Consider the following 7,864-nt stretch of genomic DNA (forward strand, 5'->3'; position numbering starts at 1 on the left):
TATTATCGTCACCAGTTCCTCCTCTAGAGCACTTGAAGCTCTTCTTCAGGATCTGCGCATGGATTTTGCGCTCAAGGATTTGGGTAGTCTTCACTTTTTCCTTGGAATTGAGGTAAAGCATGTGGGAAGTGGAATTATTTTATCTCAAGAAAAATGTATGCAAGACATCCTTGAGCGAGTGGGCATGAAAGGTTGTAAACCTTCTCCAACTCCTTTGTCTACGTCAGAAAAGTTGTCCCTTCATGATGGAGAGGTGCTTGGAGCTGAAGACTCCACCAGGTACAGAAGTGTTGTAGGAGCTTTGCAGTATTTGACTTTAACCAGACCAAATATCTATTTTTCAGTCAACAAGGTTTGTCAGTTTCTACATGCACCTACTAGTACTCATTGGACAACAGTTAAAAGAATACTTCGTTATCTCCAGGCAACCAAGAGTTATGGCCTCAAACTTGCCAAGTCAGACTCTACACTTGTCAGTGCTTTTTCATATGCAGACCGGGCAAGTTGTCCTGATGATCGAAGGTCCACTGGAGGTTTTGCAGTATTCTTTGGCGGTAATTTGGTTTCTTGGAGTGCACGCAAGCAAGCTACTGTGTCTAGATCGAGTATAGAAGCTGAGTACAAGGCCTTAGCAAATGCTACTGCTGAGATTATCTGGGTCCAGAATTTATTCACAGAGTTGGGCATTCGTCACTCATCTGCAGCATCACTTTGGTGTGAGAATCTTGGTGCTACCTACCTCTCTGCCAATCCTATTTTTCATGCTAAGACAAAGCACATCGAGATTGATTATCATTTTGTTTGTGAGAGGGTGGCAAACAAGCTTCTGAACATTCGGTTTGTTCCTACTGGTGATCAAGTGGGAGATGGCTTTACTAAACCACTATCACTGCGGCAGTTGGAGGTCTTTAGACACAATCTCAACTTAGATAGTTGTGATCGAGGGGGAGTGTTAAACATTGTAACTCACGATATGTGTATAAACCGTGCTAGGTGTGTGGTGTGTTGTAAATAGGTTAGGTTAGGTTGTTGTGATCTGATCTAGTAGTTAGCTTGGAGATCAATCCACACCTAACCGAACCCTAACCCCCTGTAATCTGTTGTCGCACCTTGGCCCTATTTAACACGCAGCGCGCCCCTTCCCTTGGCATGCGCTTCCAGCCTCTTTTACAACTTGAAATGCGGAGCCGTCTCGTGGTGGCACTCATAGACCATGATAAAGTTGGTGATGTGCAAGATGGCGTTGGGTGTGAAATGGTACAGCTGACACCCATAGAAGAAGAGAACGCCTAAAAATTGTTGGTGCGCGACGTTCTCGTCCTCGACCAGTGCGGGGACGGCCTTGTTTCTCGGCATCCTCCATCGTAGCACTCCTTGCGGCGACAATGGCTTCTTGGCTTGTAGGGCCTCCAGGTTGTGGCCGTGAGTGGAGGAGGGAAACCATTTCCCAAGCGCCTCGCTCGGCTCCGAGAGGTGATATTTAGTACCATGGTCCAGCCGAATCTATGGTCAATGCCGTTAGATCTTTTTTTGAGACAATTCCGCGAAGCTTTATTAATTCATCACAATGTTTACAGGGACGGACTGAAGATTTACCGGATGGCCTAACCATACATGGCGACCACCTCCCAAGGTAAGTGCATGCTTCGCTAAATTGTGAGCCTCAAAATTTGAGCTCCTACTTTCATAAACTATATTACAAGAAGTGAAAAAACTAGACATATCTCTAATCTCCTGAATAATTGCACCATAGCAAGCCAAGCTCCGTTCCCGGATGTCATCCACCACCACTTGGCAGTCAGAAGCCACCTGAATCTTCTGAGTATATAGATCATTGGCCAATGCCAGAGCCTCACGTATGGCTAGGGCTTCAAGCATGGATGGATCTGAAATAAATCTGAAAACTAAAGCTGAGGCACCCAAGAATGTACCTCCCTGATCCCTAGCAATGACGCCAATGGATCCGACTCCGTGCCTCGAGACAACAGCGTCAGCGTTGAACTTCGAGAAGCACGCCTCAGGCGGAACCCAGGGTGACCTATGTTGTGTGGCAATGCGAGCATCAGCAGGTGAAGATTTTGTGTCCAGCTGTTTCAGCTCCATGATGTAAGAGTTGATGAAACCATGAAGTGTCGCTGGAGCCTGGAAAATGTTTTCATGGATGGCCTTCCTTCTCGCTCCCCAAATTGCCCATAGTGTTACTACCACGCGCACAAAGTCATCTTGGGACATGATTTTATGTAAGGCAAAGATCCAGTCCTTTGCGCTCTCCTCCGTGTGCATACTCATTTGCTCCACAATGTGATCCGGCGCTAGAACCCACACGCTCCCTGCCATAGGGCAGGAAAGTAGGGCGTGTCTCCAAGTGTCCCGTGCTCCACACAGAGCACAAGTGTGAGTTGTAGCCATGTTGCGGTGGTGCAGCAGAACATTGCATGGGGTGGATTGTCTCGCAAGTCTCCATACAAACACCCGTAGTTTGGACAAAACTTTGATATGCCAGATGGAGGACCACTGATTACTCTCAGACTCGTTCCCTGATGTGCCAGCTTCCTCTTCGATCCAGCCCTCCCTACTAAGCTTTGTGCGAAGAATCATTCGATATGCAGACCGGACTGTGAAAACTCCCTTGCTCTCCTCATGCCAAGCCCAGAAATCTAGAATTGTGCGAGTGCATAGCGGTATTTTGATGATCTCTTCAGCATCAAAGTGCGTAAACACGGACCTGACCAGATTCTCATTCCAAGAGGCAGTCGTGTTATCTATAAGCTGAGCCACCATTAACGGGGGGTCCGGAACCAGCGATGTTATTGGCCGTTTAAAGTGAGCCCGAGGAATCCAGTTCTGAGTTCAAATCGCTGTACTCGTCCCGTCCCCAATCCTCCGGATGAGTCCTTGGGCCATGATTTCACGCCCGTCCAAAATAGCACGCCAAATCTGAGAAGGGTGAGATCCCAACTCTGCCTCCAACAAGTCGCAATTCGGAAAGTAAATTGCCTTTAAAATCCTAGGGCTCAAAGATGACTCATTAGTGTGAATACGCCAAGCTTGTCTTGCCAAGAGTGCTAGATTGAATATTTCCAAGTCCCTGAATCCCAAACCTCCAACATGTTTTGGCCGTGTCACAATGTCCCATGACACCCAACATGGCTTCCTTTTTCCTTGCTTGTATCCCCACCAGAACTGCCTTATAATCGAGGTAATGCTATCACACAAACCTCTAGGGAGCCTGAAGCATGACATAGAGAAAACAGGTATAGCTTGTGCCACTGATTTGATCAAAATCTCTTTCCCTGCTGCTGATAACAGTTTTTCCATCCATCCCTTGATCTTCTCCCAGACACGATCACAGAGGTATTTGAAAGTCCCGTTCTTAGAGTGGCCAACATCGGTGGGCATCCCCAGATAACGCTCATTGAGAGTCTCATTATGAACTTGTAACGAGTATTTGAAAGTCCCGTTCTTAGAGTGGCCAACATCGGTGGGCATCCTTTGCTGAAAAAATGGAGGATTTATCATGATTAATTCTCTGTCCCGAAGCGCTGCAATATTTGTCCAATAGGTTAGACACCGCAACTGCTCCCTCCACACTGGCCTTAAAAAGCAACAGGCTGTCATCTGCAAAAAGAAGGTGATTAATAGTAGGCGCCGTAGGAGCCACTTTAATACCTGATAAGGTTGATGACTGAGAACTGAATTTCAGGAGGCACGAAAGGCCCTCTGCTGCGATCAAGAACAGGTAAGGGGAATTGGGTCTCCCTGTCGGATCCCTCTCGAAGGGTTAAAAGCTACAAGTTTCTCTCCATTAAACATCACCGAGAAAGAGACTGAAGTAATCATGCCCATAACTATATCAATCCACTGCCGAGAGAAGCCAAGCTTAGCCATTATAGCCCTAAGGAAGGACCACTCTAGTCTATCATAGGCTTTCATCTATCTAGTTTCAGAGCACACGAACTGTTTGCTCTTGAGCTGGATCGTTTCATGAAATGCAGACATTCATAAGAGGCTATAATATTATCCGTGATTAGTCTGCCTGGAACAAAGGCATATTGCTCCTCCGAGATGATGTCAGGCAAGATAATTTTCAGTCTATTTGCAACCACTTTAGACGCAATTTTATATATCACGGTACACAGACTGATCGGCCTATACTGAGACAGGTTTGTGGGATTAGTTACCTTGGGATGAGAACAAGAATAGTATCGTTGATGCATTGGGTACTCTCCTCCCCCCTTACAATCCGCAGAACTATCTGTGTAACCTCCTCACCACAAATGTCTCAGTGACGCTGATAAAAGTGAGCCGGAAAACCGTCCGGACCCGGTGCCTTTGTTGGAAATATCTGAAACAGAGCAGTTTTAACTTCCTGTGTGGTGTAAGGCGCACAAAGTGATGCATTCATTTCCTCTGTAACCTTCCGCGGCACATGATCAAGGACCTCATCCATATTCTGGGTTCCCTCGGACTCATAAAGGTTCTGGTAAAAGGCATTCACCATAGCCTTCAGCTCTCCCGGATCGTTTATTTCGGCACCCAACGAGTTCTGTAGAGCTTTGATCATGTTCTTTTTTCTCCTAAGACTTGCCCTTAGGTGATTTTTTTTTGTGTTTTTGTCTCCCTGAGAGAGCCAGTCCAATCTAGATCTCTGTCGCCACATGATCTCCTCCCGTGATACATCTCTATTAGTTTCTCATTGACTTTCAACTCGACATGTGATGGGGCAGTGCGAATTGGGTCGCTCCGGAGTTCCTCCAACATGTGTTTCAATGCCGTTAGATCTAGTACTGGTCTCCACGTGGATTCGAGCCTGGTTAGCATTCCAATTTTTTTGATTAGCCTAATCTGTTTCTTGGCAGCTTGCTCTAAGCCTACGTAGGCTTGGCTTCTTTTAACAGGAAAGGGCTGGCACACGTCCCTATGTTTATGTAGCAACACCTGAAGCAATCTGATTATTTTATCTATTATTATCATTGTTTCATATGGTTATGGAACGACACTTTACATGCACTACTATAGGAATGACTACTGTTCATAAAAGAAGAAAAAAGAAATGACTATTGTTCATAAAGTGATAATACATCAGTTTTCAAGTAAATGTAGCAAACTGTACCCATATGCGACAAAAAAACACTTACACTGACCATATAACTACACAACATTTTTACATGAGGGCAAACAGTCATGCAAATGTGTAGAAACGCAGCCAAACTTCATTTTCTTGCACGATTACTACATGTGTGAATTTTTTCATGATTCTTTGAAAAAACAAAGAAAAACTGAACTTTGTGATGGCATGCATGTCCTGGGGCAGAATTGACGTGCATTAAACAATTGTGAACAGTACTGCGGCTGCATGGAGACAACTTTCCTCTCTTCCGAGGCAGGTTCAATATTTTATTTCCTATGGTATGCAGTCAGTAGGTTTATTAGTGCATAGTAGTTTCTGTCATGTCCCTTAGTCGTTCCCGCCATGATTTACCACATCAGTCATGCACATATCCCAAAAAAGGCTGCCCTGAGATGTGTGGCACCGAGCATGGGTTCGGCCGAGCCATGGTTCTACCCAACATTTTCCCTCGGCTCCTTCTCTCCGGCGCCTGCATTAGCCTTCTTCTTGCGCTCGTCGGCGGCGGTGGCCTTGGACCTGCTCCAGCCACGGTTCTGGCTGCAACCTGTCTTGCCTTCGCCATCACCCCAAGCTTGATAAAAGGAGGAAGAGAAAGGGGGCCCAGACATTGAGGAATGCACATCAATGGCCTCAGGAACGGAGGCTAGTTGCCCATTGGGATTATACGATGACTGCATACATATGTATAGTTTTTTCACACGTTCCGAGGTAGGCTTAGTACATACTTCCTTCATTCCAAAATATTTGTTGTTTTAACTAAAAGCACGATAAGTATTTTGGGACGGAGGAAGTAGCAGTGTATTCAATCACATGGCATGTGTGGAGAGCTATCTCGAGTTAAGTCATGACAAGTATTTGAAGAAGAAGAAAAGAAAAAAAAAGTTGTTTCCAATCGATTCATTTTTGTATTCTTTCAATGTGCTCCAATGCGCGTGTTTATAGGTGTAGGAATGCTCACCTGGCCGGTGCATATCTATATCTATATCTATGTCTATACCCCTACTAATAAAGCAAGGTACGTTTCTCCAATTTTATCATCCATTTACCGTTGAAAATATATATTTTTTCTATCCGACTTTTGTACGTCTATCCGCTACAAAAGAAAAAAGGTTACAAGAATTCTGTAACTGGGCCGCGCGTGCTCCGGCCCAACGAAGCTAGCCCACTTATTATTGCGCACACCGTATGAAAGATCTTATTTGTCGCATCGAGCGATAAATAGTAGAAGCTGCCCACAGGGCGCCTAAGACTGGGCCGCCTGTTTCCCTTTTTTGATGTTCTATTTCAATTTTTTTGTTCCTTTTATCTTTCTCTTTTATATTTCCTTTTCCTTTTCTCCATCTTTTTTTTCTCTCGAGTAAAAATTTACAAAAATATTCATAATTTCATTTCTTGTTCAAATATTTTAAAAATGGTCAGAGTTCATTTTTTTTCTTGGTTTGAAAAATGTTCAAAACTTTTAAAAAATTTCTGTTTCCAGTTTTTATCATTTTTAAATATTTTTTTGTGTTTTTGTAAATTCTTCCTGATTTTTTTAAAATTACTTTTTATACAATGTTCCATATTTTAAAATATTCCTGTTTTAGTGACATGTTCACAAATCCAAAATAATATTTACGTCTAAGAAAACATTTTCTAAAATTGTTTTGAATGTTCCCCTATTTAAAAAAATCAAAATTCAAAACATATTTATGTTTTATAAATTTTTCATATTTTCAAAGTATTGTTTGTGAATTTCAAAAAGTATTAATGTTTCTATTTTTTCATGTTATTCCAAAAATATTTTAATTTTCAGAAAACAATTGTTCATATTTTTTGAAAATTGTTTGGTTTTTTAAAAAAATGTTCACATTTCCAAGAATATTCGCCAATTAACATTTTTTAAAAGTATGGTCGTTCTATGCTGGTTGATTATAAATGAAAGAAATTATGGGCACATGCCGTTAAAAGTGAATGTGTTGTTTAGCTTTAATTAGAGAAAAATTATGGGCACTTGAGCACTAAAATAATCAAAGAGAATAAAGCCTAAAAAAGAAGGGACATTCATGTCTGATTAGGCTAATGAAACCGGATTTATGCATTGCAATTAATTATCCACCTGATTACACCGTCATAGGATAGAATGGTCGAAGCAACCATATTCCAAAGGTCGCCGTGCAACCACCAAATGAGGAGGCATGCACAACCCGAAGATGAAGGCAGATCCGAAGGAAAAAAACATGAATTGGGTGCTCGTCACTCGCCGACCAACCCCATCACTATCAAGATGTTCCGTGTCAAACATGTCCAGCGAAAACACCATAACTCCTTGCTTTGTCGCCTACCATTGTGGAGATCCCTTTTTTGGATGACACGTCAATTATCTTTTCCGTTGCTTCTCGCAATTTTTTTCTCTCCCGTTGCAACCACTGTCATATCTGCTAGTATTTTCTTAAATCCCAGTTGATCAAATATCGCTCTATTTTAACCTAAGTACAAATGGCTTAATTACATATATTATTTTTTCTGCAGGATATAATAATATACTTTCTCTTCTATAATCTATTCATATTATGAAGGAGAAGTAACATACTGATAACAAGTTGAGTAAAAAATAGATTTCATTTCTAGAACACCCCGTGTACAGAATTGTAAGCCATGCACCACAAAAATTTCTAAGTCTCATCTAAGAGCATCTCCAGCTGCGCCCCCAACAGGCCCCCAGGGTGACTTTTTTCACGCCGGCGTCGAACC

This window comes from Triticum dicoccoides, chromosome 6B (genome assembly GCF_002162155.2).
Source record: "Triticum dicoccoides isolate Atlit2015 ecotype Zavitan chromosome 6B, WEW_v2.0, whole genome shotgun sequence".
Classification (NCBI taxonomy): Eukaryota; Viridiplantae; Streptophyta; class Magnoliopsida; order Poales; family Poaceae; genus Triticum; species Triticum dicoccoides.